The sequence below is a fragment of the Drosophila sechellia genome, unplaced genomic scaffold (assembly GCF_004382195.2).
Source record: "Drosophila sechellia strain sech25 unplaced genomic scaffold, ASM438219v1 U_268, whole genome shotgun sequence".
NCBI lineage: Eukaryota > Metazoa > Arthropoda > Insecta > Diptera > Drosophilidae > Drosophila > Drosophila sechellia.
In genome coordinates, this window is record NW_022611210.1 from 24,840 (window position 1) to 47,113 (window position 22,274).

The 22,274-nt window shown below is 38.6% G+C and overlaps 4 non-coding genes and 1 pseudogene across 4 annotated transcripts; all 5 read left to right on the forward strand.

Annotated features, from left to right (window-relative positions):
- The first annotated feature begins 1,272 nt into the window (after nucleotides 1-1,272).
- LOC116803004 lies at nucleotides 1,273-1,451 on the forward strand. Its single transcript, XR_004363306.1, has one exon. It is a non-coding gene; the product is annotated as a 5.8S ribosomal RNA (ribosomal RNA).
- Nucleotides 1,452-1,845: 394 nt separating this feature from the next.
- Nucleotides 1,846-5,807, forward strand: LOC116803001. Its single transcript, XR_004363304.1, has one exon. It is a non-coding gene; the product is annotated as a large subunit ribosomal RNA (ribosomal RNA).
- A 9,912-nt stretch (nucleotides 5,808-15,719) lies between these two features.
- Nucleotides 15,720-17,713, forward strand: LOC116803000. The gene has a single exon (XR_004363303.1). It is a non-coding gene; the product is annotated as a small subunit ribosomal RNA (ribosomal RNA).
- Nucleotides 17,714-18,398: 685 nt separating this feature from the next.
- LOC116803005 lies at nucleotides 18,399-18,577 on the forward strand. Its single transcript, XR_004363307.1, has one exon. It is a non-coding gene; the product is annotated as a 5.8S ribosomal RNA (ribosomal RNA).
- Nucleotides 18,578-18,969: 392 nt separating this feature from the next.
- On the forward strand, nucleotides 18,970-22,274 carry LOC116803003 (annotated as a pseudogene; the record flags this gene model as incomplete).

The following is a 22,274-nucleotide window of genomic DNA, read 5'->3' on the forward strand; positions in this document are numbered from 1 at the left end:
CTGACGTGCAAATCGATTGTCAGAATTGAGTATAGGGGCGAAAGACCAATCGAACCATCTAGTAGCTGGTTCCTTCCGAAGTTTCCCTCAGGATAGCTGGTGCATTTTAATATTATATAAAATAATCTTATCTGGTAAAGCGAATGATTAGAGGCCTTAGGGTCGAAACGATCTTAACCTATTCTCAAACTTTAAATGGGTAAGAACCTTAACTTTCTTGATATGAAGTTCAAGGTTATGATATAATGTGCCCAGTGGGCCACTTTTGGTAAGCAGAACTGGCGCTGTGGGATGAACCAAACGTAATGTTACGGTGCCCAAATTAACAACTCATGCAGATACCATGAAAGGCGTTGGTTGCTTAAAACAGCAGGACGGTGATCATGGAAGTCGAAATCCGCTAAGGAGTGTGTAACAACTCACCTGCCGAAGCAACTAGCCCTTAAAATGGATGGCGCTTAAGTTGTATACCTATACATTACCGCTAAAGTAGATGATTTATATTACTTGTGATATAAATTTTGAAACTTTAGTGAGTAGGAAGGTACAATGGTATGCGTAGGTGAACCTGCGGAAGGATCATTATTGTATAATATCCTTATCGTTAATAAATATTTGTTATAATACAAATAAATACAATTTACCAAAATAAAAATATTACAAAATGATTCCACGGAATCAAAAGTTAAAGTCAAAATAAAATGAAGATGGCTTTTATTTTATATGTGGGGCTTGGCAACCTCATAAAAAGACTTTAACATTATTAATGTTGCTGTGCGTATTTGTGGCAGTACTTACTACAACAACGGCGTTTCCTATAAAAACAAATTCTCGAAAATGGAAATCGAAGAAACTAAACTAAATTCGAAAGTAGAAGTCGAATTAAAATAAAAATAATTTTGAATGTGTGGTAATCAAAATAAGTGTGTGTGTATATGGACCATAATATACACGCGTTGCGAATATGTATTGTTCATCTATGTTATGAGCATACGTTGGCTAATGCAACAACCTAAAATATACAATGTTTGTACCTGTCATCCATCAGGTTAATGTTTTATATAAATTTTGCAGTATGTGTCACCCAAAATAGCAAACCATAACCAGATTATTATGATACATAATGCTTATATGAAACTAAGACATTTCGCAACATTTATTTTAGGTATAAAAATAAATTTATTGAAGGAATTGATATATGCCAGTAAAATGGTGTATTTTTAATTTCTTTCAATAAAAACAATATTGACATTATATAAAATTGAATTATAAAACTCTAAGCGGTGGATCACTCGGCTCATGGGTCGATGAAGAACGCAGCAAACTGTGCGTCATCGTGTGAACTGCAGGACACATGAACATCGACATTTTGAACGCATATCGCAGTCCATGCTGTTATGTACTTTAATTAATTTTATAGTGCTGCTTGGACTACATATGGTTGAGGGTTGTAAGACTATGCTAATTAAGTTGTTTATAAATTTTTTATAAGCATATGGTATATTATTGGATTAAATAATGATTTTATTCATAATATTAAAAAAGAAATGAAAAACATTATCTCACATTTGAATGTGAAAAACGAAGAGAAATATTTTCTTTTTCAATCAAATAATACTGAGAAATGTCTAGCATAAAAAATTGAAATATTTTTCATCTAGAATTGTCTCTTATTAATGATTCGGAAAAAGAAAAATCTTGGTTTTGTTATTATTCTTCGTTGGTTCGTTAAATGGATAAAAATGACTTTGCTTACAAGAACTATTGGAACTATTTATAACGAATTTAATTGATTGTTTTATCATTTATATATAAAGAATTTATGGCAAAATATAGTTATATATACAACCTCAACTCATATGGGACTACCCCCTGAATTTAAGCATATTAATTAGGGGAGGAAAAGAAACTAACAAGGATTTTCTTAGTAGCGGCGAGCGAAAAGAAAACAGTTCAGCACTAAGTCACTTTGTCTATATGGCAAATGTGAGATGCAGTGTATGGAGCGTCAATATTCTAGTATGAGAAATTAATGATTTAAGTCCTTCTTAAATGAGGCCATTTACCCATAGAGGATGCCAGGCCCGTATAACGTTAATGATTGCTAGATGATGTTTCCAAAGAGTCGTGTTGCTTGATAGTGCAGCACTAAGTGGGTGGTAAACTCCATCTAAAACTAAATATAACCATGAGACCGATAGTAAACAAGTACCGTGAGGGAAAGTTGAAAAGAACTCTGAATAGAGAGTTAAACAGTACGTGAAACTGCTTAGAGGTTAAGCCCGATGAACCTGAATATCCGTTATGGAAAATTCATCATTAAAATTGTAATATTTAAATAATATTATTAAGAATAATGTGCATTTTTTCCATATAAGGACATTGTAATCTATTAGCATATCCCAAATTTATCATAAAATATAACTTATAGTTTATTCCAATTAAATTGCTTGCATTTTAACACAGAATAAATGTTATTAATTTGATAAAGTGCTGATAGATTTATATTATTACAGAGCGTTAATTTTTCGGAATTATATAATGGCATAATTATCATTGATTTTTGTGTTTATTATATGCTCTTGTATGATTAACAATGCGAAAGATTCAGGATACCTTCGGGACCCGTCTTGAAACACGGACCAAGGAGTCTAACATATGTGCAAGTTATTGGGATGTAAACCTAATAGCGTAATTAACTTGACTAATAATGGGATTAGTTTTTTAGCTATTTATAGCTAATTAACACAATCCCGGGGCGTTCTATATAGTTATGTATAATGTATATTTATATTATTTATGCCTCTAACTGGAACGTACCTTGAGCATATATGCTGTGACCCGAAAGATGGTGAACTATACTTGATCAGGTTGAAGTCAGGGGAAACCCTGATGGAAGACCGAAACAGTTCTGACGTGCAAATCGATTGTCAGAATTGAGTATAGGGGCGAAAGACCAATCGAACCATCTAGTAGCTGGTTCCTTCCGAAGTTTCCCTCAGGATAGCTGGTGCATTTTAATATTATATAAAATAATCTTATCTGGTAAAGCGAATGATTAGAGGCCTTAGGGTCGAAACGATCTTAACCTATTCTCAAACTTTAAATGGGTAAGAACCTTAACTTTCTTGATATGAAGTTCAAGGTTATGATATAATGTGCCCAGTGGGCCACTTTTGGTAAGCAGAACTGGCGCTGTGGGATGAACCAAACGTAATGTTACGGTGCCCAAATTAACAACTCATGCAGATACCATGAAAGGCGTTGGTTGCTTAAAACAGCAGGACGGTGATCATGGAAGTCGAAATCCGCTAAGGAGTGTGTAACAACTCACCTGCCGAAGCAACTAGCCCTTAAAATGGATGGCGCTTAAGTTGTATACCTATACATTACCGCTAAAGTAGATGATTTATATTACTTGTGATATAAATTTTGAAACTTTAGTGAGTAGGAAGGTACAATGGTATGCGTAGAAGTGTTTGGCGTAAGCCTGCATGGAGCTGCCATTGGTACAGATCTTGGTGGTAGTAGCAAATAATCGAATGAGACCTTGGAGGACTGAAGTGGAGAAGGGTTTCGTGTGAACAGTGGTTGATCACGAGTTAGTCGGTCCTAAGTTCAAGGCGAAAGCCGAAAATTTTCAAGTAAAACAAAAATGCCTAACTATATAAACAAAGCGAATATAATACACTTGAATAATTTTGAACGAAAGGGAATACGGTTCCAATTCCGTAACCTGTTGAGTATCCGTTTGTTATTAAATATGGGCCTCGTGCTCATCCTGGCAACAGGAACGACCATAAAGAAGCCGTCGAGAGATATCGGAAGAGTTTTCTTTTCTGTTTTATAGCCGTACTACCATGGAAGTCTTTCGCAGAGAGATATGGTAGATGGGCTAGAAGAGCATGACATATACTGTTGTGTCGATATTTTCTCCTCGGACCTTGAAAATTTATGGTGGGGACACGCAAACTTCTCAACAGGCCGTACCAATATCCGCAGCTGGTCTCCAAGGTGAAGAGTCTCTAGTCGATAGAATAATGTAGGTAAGGGAAGTCGGCAAATTAGATCCGTAACTTCGGGATAAGGATTGGCTCTGAAGATTGAGATAGTCGGGCTTGATTGGGAAACAATAACATGGTTTATGTGCTCGTTCTGGGTAAATAGAGTTTCTAGCATTTATGTTAGTTACTTGTTCCCCGGATAGTTTAGTTACGTAGCCAATTGTGGAACTTTCTTGCTAAAATTTTTAAGAATACTATTTGGGTTAAACCAATTAGTTCTTATCAATTATAACGATTATCAATTAACAATCAATTCAGAACTGGCACGGACTTGGGGAATCCGACTGTCTAATTAAAACAAAGCATTGTGATGGCCCTAGCGGGTGTTGACACAATGTGATTTCTGCCCAGTGCTCTGAATGTCAAAGTGAAGAAATTCAAGTAAGCGCGGGTCAACGGCGGGAGTAACTATGACTCTCTTAAGGTAGCCAAATGCCTCGTCATCTAATTAGTGACGCGCATGAATGGATTAACGAGATTCCTACTGTCCCTATCTACTATCTAGCGAAACCACAGCCAAGGGAACGGGCTTGGAATAATTAGCGGGGAAAGAAGACCCTTTTGAGCTTGACTCTAATCTGGCAGTGTAAGGAGACATAAGAGGTGTAGAATAAGTGGGAGATATTAGACCTCGGTTTGGTATCGTCAATGAAATACCACTACTCTTATTGTTTCCTTACTTACTTGATTAAATGGAACGTGTATCATTTCCTAGCCATTATACGGATATATTTATTATATCTTATGGTATTGGGTTTTGATGCAAGCTTCTTGATCAAAGTATCACGAGTTTGTTATATAATCGCAAACAAATTCTTTAATAAAACGATGCATTTATGTATTTTTGATTTGAAAATTTGGTATAACTCCAATTACTCAGGTATGATCCAATTCAAGGACATTGCCAGGTAGGGAGTTTGACTGGGGCGGTACATCTCTCAAATAATAACGGAGGTGTCCCAAGGCCAGCTCAGTGCGGACAGAAACCACACATAGAGCAAAAGGGCAAATGCTGACTTGATCTCGGTGTTCAGTACACACAGGGACAGCAAAAGCTCGGCCTATCGATCCTTTTGGTTTAAAGAGTTTTTAACAAGAGGTGTCAGAAAAGTTACCATAGGGATAACTGGCTTGTGGCGGCCAAGCGTTCATAGCGACGTCGCTTTTTGATCCTTCGATGTCGGCTCTTCCTATCATTGTGAAGCAAAATTCACCAAGCGTTGGATTGTTCACCCATGCAAGGGAACGTGAGCTGGGTTTAGACCGTCGTGAGACAGGTTAGTTTTACCCTACTAATGACAAAACGTTGTTGCGACAGCATTCCTGCGTAGTACGAGAGGAACCGCAGGTACGGACCAATGGCACAATACTTGTTCGAGCGAACAGTGGTATGACGCTACGTCCGTTGGATTATGCCTGAACGCCTCTAAGGTCGTATCCGTGCTGGACTGCAATGATAAATAAGGGGCAATTTGCATTGTATGGCTTCTAAACCATTTAAAGTTTATAATTTATTTTATAAACGACAATGGATGTGATGCCAATGTAATTTGTAACATAGTAAATTAGGAGGATCTTCGATCACCTGATGCCGCGCTAGTTACATATAAAAGCATTATTTAATACAATGACAAAGCCTAGAATCAATTGTAAACGACTTTTGTAACAGGCAAGGTGTTGTAAGTGGTTGAGCAGCTGCCATACTGCGATCCACTGAAGCTTATCCTTTGCTTGATGATTCGATAAATAAATGATTTTTTCCTGTAGCCAAACACCTCGTCATCAATTTAGTGACGCATATGATATTGTCCCTATCATATAATTAATATAAAGACTTTAATGGATTGTGTCAAGTTGCCAAACACCTCGTCATCAATTTAGTGACGCATATGATATTGTCCCTATCATATAATTAATATAAAGACTTTAATGAATTGTGTCAAGTTGCCAAACACCTCGTCATCAATTTAGTGACGCATATGATATTGTCCCTATCATATAATTTTTGATATAAAGACTTTAAAGAATTGTATCAAGTTGCCAAACACCTCGTCATCAATTTAGTGACGCATATGATATTGTCCCTATCATATAATTAATATACAGACTTTAATGAATTGTGTCAAGTTGCCAAACACCTCGTCATCAATTTAGTGACGCATATGATATTGTCCTTATCATATAATTTTTGATATAAAGACTTTAAAGAATTGAATCAAGTTGCCAAACACCTCGTCATCAATTTAGTGACGCATATGATATTGTCCCTATCATATAATTAATATAAAGACTTTAATGGATTGTGTCAAGTTGCCAAACACCTCGTCATCAATTTAGTGACGCATATGATATTGTCCCTATCATATAATTTTTGATATAAAGACTTTAAAGAATTGTATCAAGTTGCCAAACACCTCGTCATCAATTTAGTGACGCATATGATATTGTCCCTATCATATAATTAATATACAGACTTTAATGAATTGTGTCAAGTTGCCAAACACCTCGTCATCAATTTAGTTTTTTTTTTTTTTTTTCTTTAGCGTGCGTTTATTTATTTAAAATCTGTCCTAGTGGACAATAATTAAATGGTTTTGCGGGGGAACATTAGCTTAAGGGATACTATTGTACATGTATTTGTGGCGGGTTTTATATGTGTTGTCTATTGTTGTGGAAGATCGAGAGGGTGTCTCCTCATGAGACGTCTGCTTGTTTGGCTATTGTCTAACAGGTTGGTGGCGAGGTGGTTAGGGTGGTTTTCGAGCCTTTTCAGGTATCTCTCGCTGAGCCTGGAGATTTCATCAGCGACTTGTGGGATTCCAAGTTCCCTATGTATGGCGACATTCTCGTGGTAGGGATGCGCATTACAGGCAATTCTCAAGCACCTATTCTGGAACCGCTGTATACGCAGGCGATTCGTGTGGCTTGCCGTGCCCCATAGCTGTATCCCGTAGGTCCAGATGGGCTTGAGAATTGCCTTGTACACCAGGATTTTGTGGTTCTGCCTTAGCTTGGACCCTCTCCCAATAAGCCAATGCATCTGCCTCAGACGCGCATCGGCCTGTATGCGTTTGCTGACGATGTGGGGACGCCAAGTGAGCCTGCGGTCCAGGGTAAGTCCTAGGTACTTGGGTGCGGGTGCGTTGGGAATGATGACTCCGTTTAGCGTGACCGGTGGGCAGTCTCCTCTCCTTAGTGCAAATGTTGTTTGGGTAGATTTTTCCGCGTTCACTACGATGTTCCACCTGCTGAGCCAGGGATGTAGCGCGTCCATTTGCCTTTGGATTGTTTCGGAGGCTTCTCGTGGGTCGGATGAGGAGGCGAGGAAAGCCGTGTCATCTGCATAAGTCGCTATAGTTAGGTTCCTGGAGGGGATTATGGGAAGGTCTGCGGTGTAAAGGGTGTACAGTATTGGTCCGAGCACACTGCCTTGCGGAACTCCAGCTCTGATCAGTCTGGGTAGGCTTATTGCACTTCCGCATCTGACTTGGAATGCTCTTCCCTCAGTGTAGGATTTGAGGAGGGTAAAATGGGGGCTTGGGAGGTAGGATTTGAGTTTATGGAGGAGTCCAGGATGCCAAACTCTGTCGAATGCCTGCTTCACGTCGAGCATTACAGCGCAGCAGTATTTCTTTTGCTCGAATGCCTCGAGGATCCGTTCGACTAGCCGGTGGCATTGCTCTGGTGTTCCGTGGGAGCGCCTGAAGCCAAACTGGTGATCGGGGATCAAACCAGCCTCATCCAGTACTGGCAATACTCTGCGCAAAAATACTCTTTCGAGTATTTTGGAGAGGATTGCCAGCAAACTAATCGGACGATAGGAGGCGAGATTGGCTTCAGGCTTACCAGGCTTGAGGAGGACAATAACCTCTGCTCTTTTCCACTCTTCCGGGAAGTACCCTAGCCGGAAGCAGCTGTTGTAAATGCTGGCCAGCATTTGTGTGCAGCGGGATGGGAGCATTTTTAGGGCCGCCGCATCTATACGATCCAGGCCTGGAGATTTGTTGTTCTTCAGTAGAGCAATCTCCTGCGCAACTTCCTCAGGGTCGACTGGTTCCAACGGGGGACCGGGAGAGCTTGGGCTATTGAGAAACCGGGCTGTTTCAGCATGTTCTTCGGCAGTGCAGCAGTCGAACGGAGAGAAGGCGTTGTAAAGGTGTTCGGCGAAAGCTTCTGCTCTTTCAGCATCCGAAAGGCACCAGGATCCATCTGCTTTGCGCACTGCGGAAACCTTTTTGGCTGGTCGTTTAATGTGGCGGGTGACGTTCCACAGATTGTGGTCTGGGTCCCCGGGAGAGAGTTCCTCGAGGAATCTGAGGAAGGAGTCCTGGCGTAGGCTGGAGATCTTGTCCTTCAACTCCTTTGTGGCGTGATTGAGCGCTGTTTTGTCTCTTGGATTGCGCGTCAAGAACCAAACTCTCCTGAGACGCCTCTTCTCAGTCACGAGTGCCGCAATTTCCGGGGACCAGAGGTGGAGGTCCCTGCTAGGTGTTCTCGCAGTCTTTGGTGGCGGTGGGCTTGCGAATTCCGCAGCGTTTTGCATCTGCCTGGTGAGATTCCCGATAGCTTCATCAATGTTCCTGGGTGTGTTGAGGATGGGGTTCGGATTGACGGTGGAGAGCATCCAGGACGCGAACTTGGCGGCGTCGGTATATTTTCCAGTGAGCCTTCTGAGCGGGGTTTTCCTGAGGACTGGCGTGTTGATTAGCACGTTTATTGCACAGTGGTCTGACAGGAGATCAGCATTTGTTGTGCAGCTGATCTTCGCATGCCCTATGCCTTTCGACACAGCAAAGTCCAGTAGGTCTGGAGTCTTGAGGGGATTCGTTGGCCAGTGAGTGGGCTCGCCAGTGGAGTGGCAGTCCAGTCGGTGGCGTTGCAGGTACCCAAACAGAGTTTTCCCTTTGGGGTTGTTGGCGCGCGATCCCCACCAAGAATGTTTGGCGTTATAATCTCCAGCTGCTATGAAGCGGGGCCCAAAATGCTCGAAGAACTCACTGAGGTGAGATGCTGTTATGCGGTATCTGGGGGGAAAGTAGACCGCTCCAATGTCTAAATCTCCTTGCGGGCTGACAATCCTGATGACAGGACATTGTGCCCAGTCTTGCTGAAACGCGGGCAGCTCTAGGTATTGAATACCGCTCCTGATGAGGATGGCTGCTCCACCGCGTGCTCTGCCAGAAGGATGGTCTGCATGGATGAGGTCATATCCGCTGATATTAAAGTGGGATCTGGGGGAGAAGTGGGTTTCGGCTACGAGTAGGATATCGATCTGGTGGGTCTTCAGATGGTGCTCGACTATGGCCTTGCTGTTCTGCAGGCCGTTCGCATTCCAGACGACTAGGTGGAGCTTTAGTTGCATGACTTGCTGTTGAGAATGGTGGCCACCAGCTGTGTCATCTGGGTGAACATGCGCTCCATCATCCTTTCCATCATTCCTTCCATGCGAGCGAACATCGCTTCTATCTGACCGGAGTGTGGGGTTTCTGTTTGGGTTTGGACTGGGGTTGTGGGATTCTGCGGTGCTGCGTGCACTCCGTTGAGGGCGTCTCGGTAGCTCCTGCCAGAGGTGACGTTTGGTGATGCCACGGGCGGCGCCTTGTTAGCATTAGCGACGGGCCTTGTTTTCGGAGCAGCGAGTGCTTTGGCCCTTTTGTATGCAGGGCATCCCTTGAAAGACGCAGGATGGTCCGCCTGGCAGTGGAAGCAGCACGCTTTGTCGTCCTCCCTCTTCTCACATGCCCTCGATTCGTGAGGGCCTCCACACTTTACACATCGGTATTCCAGGAAGCAGTAACGCTGTGTATGACCGAATCCTTGGCACCTGAAGCATTGAGGCACGTCGTTGAACTTCTGCGGCGGTTCAATGGTTACTACCGACCTGCAGATCCGCTTGACTTGGTAGACGTCTTTGTTGTTGCTGGAAGGCTCCAGGTTGGCGAAGAATATTCCCAGCGGTTCTTTAGTTCTTCTGCCAATGGGATTGTGCAGATCTCTAACAGCGTGCCCTTGTCTGCGAAGGTCTTCAATGATTTCCTCACGATCGGTGGAGTGGTGGAGTCCTTTGATGACAACCTTGTATGCACGTTCATCTTTCGGCTGGAAAGTCCGATGCCTCTTGTTTTGGGCCACAAGTTGGAGACGCAGAGCTGTATAGGACTCTTTGTCCGGCATCATGACACGTACGTTGTTGCCATTCACGGTCTTGTAGGTAAAATTGTTCTTCGGGCCTACAAGAGTCGTGATCATCTTGACGAGTGCCGAGATGTTGGTCACATCGGGGATAAAAATCGGAGGTGGCTTGATGGTCTTCGGGGTGGGCTTTGGTTTCTCGGGGTCTTGGGCTTGGAATCGTCTTTAGGTCCGGGTTCGTCATCAGAGCTCTCTTGGTCGTACTCGTCTTCTTCGGTCGAGAGTAAAGCGAAGGCGTTGTTGGCGAGCTTCTTGCGCAGAGCTGCGCTAGTGCTTGGCTTATCTTCCAGCTCCTCTCCCTGTGCTTTCTTTGCCGGTTTTCGCTTTATCTCGCCCGGCTCTGTATGCGAGGTGCTTCCCTCGCTGCTGGAGCTGCTCTTGCGTGTTCTCAGAGCCTTTTTGCGTGGTGTTGTTCCAAGCTTGTGGGTGCGCGGGGGGGCCTGCCAGTCCATCTTCTCCAAAGTTGATAAGGAGTGAGGAGGGGGGGGGGGGGGGAAGCTGGGCACCGTAAGCCGGTGAGCCAGGCAGCACGTGGCTGCTGCTTTGCAATTATACCGCTGCTTCGAGCACTGGGTTTTTTGCGCTGATAACACGCACACTCGGGTGTGCGATGGTGTTAGTGCGAACTACCGTTAGGTACGTTGGCTGGGCCAATCAAAACGCGCGACAAGATCACGCGACGCGAAGTGGCTGGGCACAAGTAACGGGACTTACAACTGTGAACAATTTGCTAACAATTTGCTAACAATTTGCTGTCGATCCGCAGGCACGTCTGCACTCGTCGAGTGTTCGATCGCGACTGATCAATTTAGTGACGCATATGATATTGTCCTTATCATATAATTTTTGATATAAAGACTTTAAAGAATTGAATCAAGTTGCCAAACACCTCGTCATCAATTTAGTGACGCATATGATATTGTCCCTATCATATAATTAATATAAAGACTTTAATGGATTGTGTCAAGTTGCCAAACACCTCGTCATCAATTTAGTGACGCATATGATATTGTCCCTATCATATAATTAATATAAAGACTTTAATGAATTGTGTCAAGTTGCCAAACACCTCGTCATCAATTTAGTGACGCATATGATATTGTCCTTATCATATAATTTTTGATATAAAGACTTTAAAGAATTGTATCAAGTTGCCAAACACCTCGTCATCAATTTAGTGACGCATATGATATTGTCCCTATCATATAATTAATATAAAGACTTTAATGGATTGTGTCAAGTTGCCAAACACCTCGTCATCAATTTAGTGACGCATATGATATTGTCCTTATCATATAATTTTTGATATAAAGACTTTAAAGAATTGTATCAAGTTGCCAAACACCTCGTCATCAATTTAGTGACGCATATGATATTGTCCCTATCATATAATTAATATACAGACTTTAATGAATTGTGTCAAGTTGCCAAACACCTCGTCATCAATTTAGTGACGCATATGATATTGTCCCTATCATATAATTTTTGATATAAAGACTTTAAAGAATTGTATCAAGTTGCCAAACACCTCGTCATCAATTTAGTGACGCATATGATATTGTCCCTATCATATAATTAATATAAAGACTTTAATGGATTGTGTCAAGTTGCCAAACACCTCGTCATCAATTTAGTGACGCATATGATATTGTCCTTATTATATAATTTTTGATATAAAGACTTTAAAGAATTGTATCAAGTTGCCAAACACCTCGTCATCAATTTAGTGACGCATATGATATTGTCCCTATCATATAATTAATATACAGACTCTAATGAATTGTGTCAAGTTGCCAAACACCTCGTCATCAATTTAGTGACGCATATGATATTGTCCCTATCATATAATTTTTGATATAAAGACTTTAAAGAATTGTATCAAGTTGCCAAACACCTCGTCATCAATTTAGTGACGCATATGATATTGTCCCTTTCATATAATTAATATAAAGACTTTAATGGATTGTGTCAAGTTGCCAAACACCTCGTCATCAACTACTATATTATGGTTGCGCCGACCTCTCATATTGTATTCTCTTATGTGTTCATAGGATTTTGACAATTATACGAGTAAATTAAATAATATACATATGAAAATGATTAATTATTATATGTATAAGGGAAAAAATGATGAAATATTCCCATATTATCTTAGTATTATAGAGGAAAGACCGTTGCCGACCTCTGATATTGTTCAAACTTATGTATTTATATGATTTTGGCAATTATATGAGTAAATTAAAAAATATACATATGAAAATGGTTAATTATTATATGTATATGGGAAAAAATGCTAAGATATTCCCATATTCTCTTAGTATTATAGAGAAAAGCCATTTAAGTGAGAGGGTATAGTAGTGTAAACGACCGGAATTACGACAGAGGGTTCAAAAACTACTATAGGTAGGCAGTGGTTGCCGACCTCTCATATTGTTCAAAACTTATGTATTCATATGATTTTGGCAATTGTATGAGTAAATTAAATAATATACATATGAAAATGATTAATTATTATATGTATAAGGGAAAAAATGCTGAAATATTCCCACATTCTCTTAGTATTATAGAGAAAATCCATTATAGTGAGAGGGTATAGTAGTGTAAACGACCGGAATTACGACAGAGGGTTCAAAAACTACTATAGGTAGGCAGTGGTTGCCGACCTCTCATATTGTTCAAAACTTATGTATTCATATGAATTTGGCAATTATATGAGTAAATTAAATAATATACATATGAAAATGATTAATTATTATATGTATAAGGGAAAAAATGCTGAAATATTCCCACATTCTCTTAGTATTATAGAGAAAATCCATTATAGTGAGAGGGTATAGTAGTGTAAACGACCGGAATTACGACAGAGGGTTCAAAAACTACTATAGGTAGGCAGTGGTTGCCGACCTCTCATATTGTTCAAAACTTATGTATTCATATGATTTTGGCAATTATATGATTAAATTAAATAATATACATATGAAAATGGTTAATTATTATATGTATATGGGAAAAAATGCAGAGATATTCCCATATTCTCTTAGTATTATAGAGAAAAGCCATTTAAGTGAGAGGGTATAGTAGTGTAAACGACCGGAATTACGACAGAGGGTTCAAAAACTACTATAGGTAGGCAGTGGTTGCCGACCTCTCATATTGTTCAAAACTTATGTATTCATATGATTTTGGCAATTGTATGAGTAAATTAAATAATATACATACGAAAATGATTAATTATTATATGTATATGGGAAAAAATGCAGAGATATTCCCATATTCTCTTAGTATTATAGAGAAAAGCCATTTAAGTGAGAGGGTATAGTAGTGTAAACCACCGGAATTACGACAGAGGGTTCAAAAACTACTATAGGTAGGCAGTGGTTGCCGACCTCTCATATTGTTCAAAACTTATGTATTCATATGATTTTGGCAATTGTATGAGTAAATTAAATAATATACATATGAAAATGATTAATTATTATATGTATAAGGGAAAAAATGCTGAAATATTCCCACATTCTCTTAGTATTATAGAGAAAATCCATTATAGTGAGAGGGTATAGTAGTGTAAACGACCGGAATTACGACAGAGGGTTCAAAAACTACTATAGGTAGGCAGTGGTTGCCGACCTCTCATATTGTTCAAAACTTATGTATTCATATGATTTTGGCAATTATATGATTAAATTAAATAATATACATATGAAAATGGTTAATTATTATATGTATATGGGAAAAAATGCTGAGATATTCCCATATTCTCTTAGTATTATAGAGAAAAGCCATTTAAGTGAGAGGGTATAGTAGTGTAAACGACCGGAATTACGACAGAGGGTTCAAAAACTACTATAGGTAGGCAGTGGTTGCCGACCTCTCATATTGTTCAAAACTTATGTATTCATATGATTTTGGCAATTGTATGAGTAAATTAAATAATATACATATGAAAATGATTAATTATTATATGTATAAGGGAAAAAATGCTGAAATATTCCCACATTCTCTTAGTATTATAGAGAAAATCCATTATAGTGAGAGGGTATAGTAGTGTAAACGACCGGAATTACGACAGAGGGTTCAAAAACTACTATAGGTAGGCAGTGGTTGCCGACCTCTCATATTGTTCAAAACTTATGTATTCATATGATTTTGGCAATTATATGATTAAATTAAATAATATACATATGAAAATGGTTAATTATTATATGTATATGGGAAAAAATGCTGAGATATTCCCATATTCTCTTAGTATTATAGAGAAAAGCCATTATAGTGAGAGGGTATAGTAGTGTAAACGACCGGAATTACGACAGAGGGTTCAAAAACTACTATAGGTAGGCAGTGGTTGCCGACCTCTCATATTGTTCAAAACTTATGTATTCATATGAATTTGGCAATTATATGAGTAAATTAAATAATAAACATATAAAAATTAATATTTATTATATGTATAAAAAAAAAAATAATCATATTATATATGAATAATGGAAAAAAATGAAATGTTCCTATAATCTCTTAATATATAAGAGAATAGACCGTATGTTGGGTGGCAAACGGAATTGAAAATACCCGCTTTGAGGACAGCGGTTCAAAAACTACTATAGGTAGGCAGTGGTTGCCGACCTCCCGCATTATTCGAAATATTTATTTCGGATTATGTTTATATTGGTTACATAAAATAAAGTATATTATTATCCGTACAAATTTGTTTCTCAGTTCTATAGAACACGGGACTTGGCTCCGCGGATAATAGGAATATACGCTTTTTAGATAATATCGTTGAAACAAAAGTCAAGTTTCTATTATATATAGAATAACAAATCGTTTCCATATATTATCGTTAATTTTTGGAGGCAGGCAAATATTAATTTATTACCTGCCGTATAGTTGGATTATTATATCGTTACGGTATAATACAAATATGGATTCTTATGAAAGAAATATAAAATTATATATTAAATGTGGAAATATTATCATATGCGCTTGGTTTTATGTTATATATTACCAGAGAGATATATGAAAAGAGATAAATTTTAAATTTATCTTCAAAATGCAAATGATTTAACTTAATATTTATATTGGTTAAACAAAAATTGTACATGTGTGGATACAATAATTATGTATGTTGGAAATAAAATGATATTTTATAATGAAATATGTATATATAAAAAGATAAAATTATAGAAACATATATATTACAATAATTATATGAAATTCTTGTTATATTGGTAAAACAAGTATAAATTAAAAATGAAAATATGGATTACGAATGCTATATAAAAATGGCCGTAATCGAATAGATTTTTTACTTATATTATATATTTAAAATTTTACCCAAAGGCGAAATATTGAATTTTATTCAATATAATAAAAATCATGGAATTATATAAAGTGAAAAATCTATATATCTATTATATTGCTTATTTCGATTCAAAAAATATGAATGGAATATGAAGGAAAAACATTATTCTGGTTGATCCTGCCAGTAGTTATATGCTTGTCTCAAAGATTAAGCCATGCATGTCTAAGTACACACGAATTAAAAGTGAAACCGCAAAAGGCTCATTATATCAGTTATGGTTCCTTAGATCGTTAACAGTTACTTGGATAACTGTGGTAATTCTAGAGCTAATACATGCAATTAAAACATGAACCTTATGGACATGTGCTTTTATTAGGCTAAAACCAAGCGATCGCAAGATCGTTATATTGGTTGAACTCTAGATAACATGCAGATCGTATGGTCTTGTACCGACGACAGATCTTTCAAATGTCTGCCCTATCAACTTTTGATGGTAGTATCTAGGACTACCATGGTTGCAACGGGTAACGGGGAATCAGGGTTCGATTCCGGAGAGGGAGCCTGAGAAACGGCTACCACATCTAAGGAAGGCAGCAGGCGCGTAAATTACCCACTCCCAGCTCGGGGAGGTAGTGACGAAAAATAACAATACAGGACTCATATCCGAGGCCCTGTAATTGGAATGAGTACACTTTAAATCCTTTAACAAGGACCAATTGGAGGGCAAGTCTGGTGCCAGCAGCCGCGGTAATTCCAGCTCCAATAGCGTATATTAAAGTTGTTGCGGTTAAAACGTTCGTAGTTGAACTTGTGCTTCATACGGGTAGTACAACTTACAATTGTGGTTAGTACTATACCTTTATGTATGTAAGCGTATTACCGGTGGAGTTCTTATATGTGATTAAATACTTGTATTTTTTCATATGTTCCTCCTATTTAAAAACCTGCACTAGTGCTCTTAAACGAGTGTTATTGTGGGCCGGTACTATTACTTTGAACAAATTAGAGTGCTTAAAGCAGGCTTCAAATGCCTGAATATTCTGTGCATGGGATAATGAAATAAGACCTCTGTTCTGCTTTCATTGGTTTTCAGATCAAGAGGTAATGATTAATAGAAGCAGTTTGGGGGCATTAGTATTACGACGCGAGAGGTGAAATTCTTGGACCGTCGTAAGACTAACTTAAGCGAAAGCATTTGCCAAAGATGTTTTCATTAATCAAGAACGAAAGTTAGAGGTTCGAAGGCGATCAGATACCGCCCTAGTTCTAACCATAAACGATGCCAGCTAGCAATTGGGTGTAGCTACTTTTATGGCTCTCTCAGTCGCTTCCCGGGAAACCAAAGCTTTTGGGCTCCGGGGGAAGTATGGTTGCAAAGCTGAAACTTAAAGGAATTGACGGAAGGGCACCACCAGGAGTGGAGCCTGCGGCTTAATTTGACTCAACACGGGAAAACTTACCAGGTCCGAACATAAGTGTGTAAGACAGATTGATAGCTCTTTCTCGAATCTATGGGTGGTGGTGCATGGCCGTTCTTAGTTCGTGGAGTGATTTGTCTGGTTAATTCCGATAACGAACGAGACTCAAATATATTAAATAGATATCTTCAGGATTATGGTGCTGAAGCTTATGTAGCCTTCATTCATGGTGGCAGTAAAATGTTTATTGTGTTTGAATGTGTTTATGTAAGTGGAGCCGTACCTGTTGGTTTGTCCCATTATAAGGACACTAGCTTCTTAAATGGACAAATTGCGTCTAGCAATAATGAGATTGAGCAATAACAGGTCTGTGATGCCCTTAGATGTCCTGGGCTGCACGCGCGCTACAATGAAAGTATCAACGTGTATTTCCTAGACCGAGAGGTCCGGGTAAACCGCTGAACCACTTTCATGCTTGGGATTGTGAACTGAAACTGTTCACATGAACTTGGAATTCCCAGTAAGTGTGAGTCATTAACTCGCATTGATTACGTCCCTGCCCTTTGTACACACCGCCCGTCGCTACTACCGATTGAATTATTTAGTGAGGTCTCCGGACGTGATCACTGTGACGCCTTGCGTGTTACGGTTTTTTCGCAAAAGTTGACCGAACTTGATTATTTAGAGGAAGTAAAAGTCGTAACAAGGTTTCCGTAGGTGAACCTGCGGAAGGATCATTATTGTATAATATCCTTATCGTTAATAAATATTTGTTATAATACAAATAAATACAATTTACCAAAATAAAAATATTACAAAATGATTCCACGGAATCAAAAGTTAAAGTCAAAATAAAATGAAGATGGCTTTTATTTTATATGTGGGCTTGGCAACCTCATAAAAAGACTTTAACATTATTAATGTTGCTGTGCGTATTTGTGGCAGTACTTACTACAACAACGGCGTTTCCTATAAAAACAAATTCTCGAAAATGGAAATCGAAGAAACTAAACTAAATTCGAAAGTAGAAGTCGAATTAAAATAAAAATAATTTTGAATGTGTGGTAATCAAAATAAGTGTGTGTGTATATGGACCATAATATACACGCGTTGCGAATATGTATTGTTCATCTATGTTATGAGCATACGTTGGCTAATGCAACAACCTAAAATATACAATGTTTGTACCTGTCATCCATCAGGTTAATGTTTTATATAATTTTGCAGTATGTGTCACCCAAAATAGCAAACCATAACCAGATTATTATGATACATAATGCTTATATGAAACTAAGACATTTCGCAACATTTATTTTAGGTATAAAAATAAATTTATTGAAGGAATTGATATATGCCAGTAAAATGGTGTATTTTTAATTTCTTTCAATAAAAACAATATTGACATTATATAAAATTGAATTATAAAACTCTAAGCGGTGGATCACTCGGCTCATGGGTCGATGAAGAACGCAGCAAACTGTGCGTCATCGTGTGAACTGCAGGACACATGAACATCGACATTTTGAACGCATATCGCAGTCCATGCTGTTATGTACTTTAATTAATTTTATAGTGCTGCTTGGACTACATATGGTTGAGGGTTGTAAGACTATGCTAATTAAGTTGTTTATAAATTTTTTATAAGCATATGGTATATTATTGGATTAAATAATGATTTTATTCATAATATTAAAAAAGAAATGAAAAACATTATCTCACATTTGAATGTGAAAAACGAAGAGAAATATTTTCTTTTTCAATCAAATAATACTGAGAAATGTCTAGCATAAAAAATTGAAATATTTTCATCTAGAATTGTCTCTTATTAATGATTCGGAAAAAGAAAAATCTTGGTTTTGTTATTATTCTTCGTTGGTTCGTTAAATGGATAAAAATGACTTTGCTTACAAGAACTATTGGAACTATTTATAACGAATTTAATTGATTGTTTTATCATTATATATAAAGAATTTATGGCAAAATATAGTTATATATACAACCTCAACTCATATGGGACTACCCCCTGAATTTAAGCATATTAATTAGGGGAGGAAAAGAAACTAACAAGGATTTTCTTAGTAGCGGCGAGCGAAAAGAAAACAGTTCAGCACTAAGTCACTTTGTCTATATGGCAAATGTGAGATGCAGTGTATGGAGCGTCAATATTCTAGTATGAGAAATTAATGATTAAGTCCTTCTTAAATGAGGCCATTTACCCATAGAGGGTGCCAGGCCCGTATAACGTTAATGATTGCTAGATGATGTTTCCAAAGAGTCGTGTTGCTTGATAGTGCAGCACTAAGTGGGTGGTAAACTCCATCTAAAACTAAATATAACCATGAGACCGATAGTAAACAAGTACCGTGAGGGAAAGTTGAAAAGAACTCTGAATAGAGAGTTAAACAGTACGTGAAACTGCTTAGAGGTTAAGCCGATGAACCTGAATATCCGTTATGGAAAATTCATCATTAAAATTGTAATATTTAAATAATATTATTAAGAATAATGTGCATTTTTCCATATAAGGACATTGTAATCTATTAGCATATCCCAAATTTATCATAAAATATAACTTATAGTTTATTCCAATTAAATTGCTTGCATTTTAACACAGAATAAATGTTATTAATTTGATAAAGTGCTGATAGATTTATATTATTACAGAGCGTTAATTTTTCGGAATTATATAATGGCATAATTATCATTGATTTTTGTGTTTATTATATGCTCTTGTATGATTAACAATGCGAAAGATTCAGGATACCTTCGGGACCCGTCTTGAAACACGGACCAAGGAGTCTAACATATGTGCAAGTTATTGGGATGTAAACCTAATAGCGTAATTAACTTGACTAATAATGGGATTAGTTTTTTAGCTATTTATAGCTAATTAACACAATCCCGGGGCGTTCTATATAGTTATGTATAATGTATATTTATATTATTTATGCCTCTAACTGGAACGTACCTTGAGCATATATGCTGTGACCCGAAAGATGGTGAACTATACTTGATCAGGTTGAAGTCAGGGGAAACCCTGATGGAAGACCGAAACAGTTCTGACGTGCAAATCGATTGTCAGAATTGAGTATAGGGGCGAAAGACCAATCGAACCATCTAGTAGCTGGTTCCTTCCGAAGTTTCCCTCAGGATAGCTGGTGCATTTTAATATTATATAAAATAATCTTATCTGGTAAAGCGAATGATTAGAGGCCTTAGGGTCGAAACGATCTTAACCTATTCTCAAACTTTAAATGGGTAAGAACCTTAACTTTCTTGATATGAAGTTCAAGGTTATGATATAATGTGCCCAGTGGGCCCTTTTGGTAAGCAGAACTGGCGCTGTGGGATGAACCAAACGTAATGTTACGGTGCCCAAATTAACAACTCATGCAGATACCATGAAAGGCGTTGGTTGCTTAAAACAGCAGGACGGTGATCATGGAAGTCGAAATCCGCTAAGGAGTGTGTAACAACTCACCTGCCGAAGCAACTAGCCCTTAAAATGGATGGCGCTTAAGTTGTATACCTATACATTACCGCTAAAGTAGATGATTTATATTACTTGTGATATAAATTTTGAAACTTTAGTGAGTAGGAAGGTACAATGGTATGCGTAGAAGTGTTTGGCGTAAGCCTGCATGGAGCTGCCATTGGTACAGATCTTGGTGGTAGTAGCAAATAATCGAATGAGACCTTGGAGGACTGAAGTGGAGAAGGGTTTCGTGTGAACAGTGGTTGATCACGAGTTAGTCGGTCCTAAGTTCAAGGCGAAAGCCGAAAATTTTCAAGTAAAACAAAAATGCCTAACTATATAAACAAAGCGAATATAATACACTTGAATAATTTTGAACGAAAGGGAATACGGTTCCAATTCCGTAACCTGTTGAGTATCCGTTTGTTATTAAATATGGGCCTCGTGCTCATCCTGGCAACAGGAACGACCATAAAGAAGCCGTCGAGAGATATCGGAAGAGTTTTCTTTTCTGTTTTATAGCCGTACTACCATGGAAGTCTTTCGCAGAGAGATATGGTAGATGGGCTAGAAGAGCATGACATATACTGTTGTGTCGATATTTTCTCCTCGGACCTTGAAAATTTATGGTGGGGACACGCAAACTTCTCAACAGGCCGTACCAATATCCGCAGCTGGTCTCCAAGGTGAAGAGTCTCTAGTCGATAGAATAATGTAGGTAAGGGAAGTCGGCAAATTAGATCCGTAACTTCGGGATAAGGATTGGCTCTGAAGATTGAGATAGTCGGGCTTGATTGGGAAACAATAACATGGTTTATGTGCTCGTTCTGGGTAAATAGAGTTTCTAGCATTTATGTTAGTTACTTGTTCCCCGGATAGTTTAGTTACGTAGCCAATTGTGGAACTTTCTTGCTAAAATTTTTAAGAATACTATTTGGGTTAAACCAATTAGTTCTTATCAATTATAACGATTATCAATTAACAATCAATTCAGAACTGGCACGGACTTGGGGAATCCGACTGTCTAATTAAAACAAAGCATTGTGATGGCCCTAGCGGGTGTTGACACAATGTGATTTCTGCCCAGTGCTCTGAATGTCAAAGTGAAGAAATTCAAGTAAGCGCGGGTCAACGGCGGGAGTAACTATGACTCTCTTAAGGTAGCCAATGCCTCGTCATCTAATTAGTTTTTTTTTTTTTTTTTTTTTTTTTTCTTTAGCGTGCGTTTATTTATTTAAAATCTGTCCTAGTGGACAATAATTAAATGTTTTGCGGTGGGAACATTAGCTTAAGGATTACTATTGTAATGTATTTGTGGCGGGTTTTATATGTGTTGTCTATTGTTGTGGAAGATCGAGAGGGTGTCTCCTCATGAGACGTCTGCTTGTTTGGCTATTGTCTAACAGGTTGGTGGCGAGGTGGTTAGGGTGGTTTTCGAGCCTTTTCAGGTATCTCTCGCTGAGCCTGGAGATTTCATCAGCGACTTGTGGGATTCCAAGTTCCCTATGTATGGCGACATTCCGTGGTAGGGATGCGCATTACAGGCAATTCTCAAGCACCTATTCGAACCGCTGTATACGCAGGCGTTCGTGTGGCTTGCCGTGCCCATAGCTGTATCCCGTAGGTCCAGATGGGCTTGAGAATTGCCTTGTACACCAGGATTTTGTGGTTCTGCCTTAGCTTGGACCCTCTCCCAATAAGCCAATGCATCTGCCTCAGACGCGCATGCCTGTATGCGTTTGCTGACGATGTGGGGACGCCAAGTGAGCCTGCGGTCCAGGTAAGTCCTAGGTACTTGGGTGCGGTGCGTTGGGAATGATGACTCC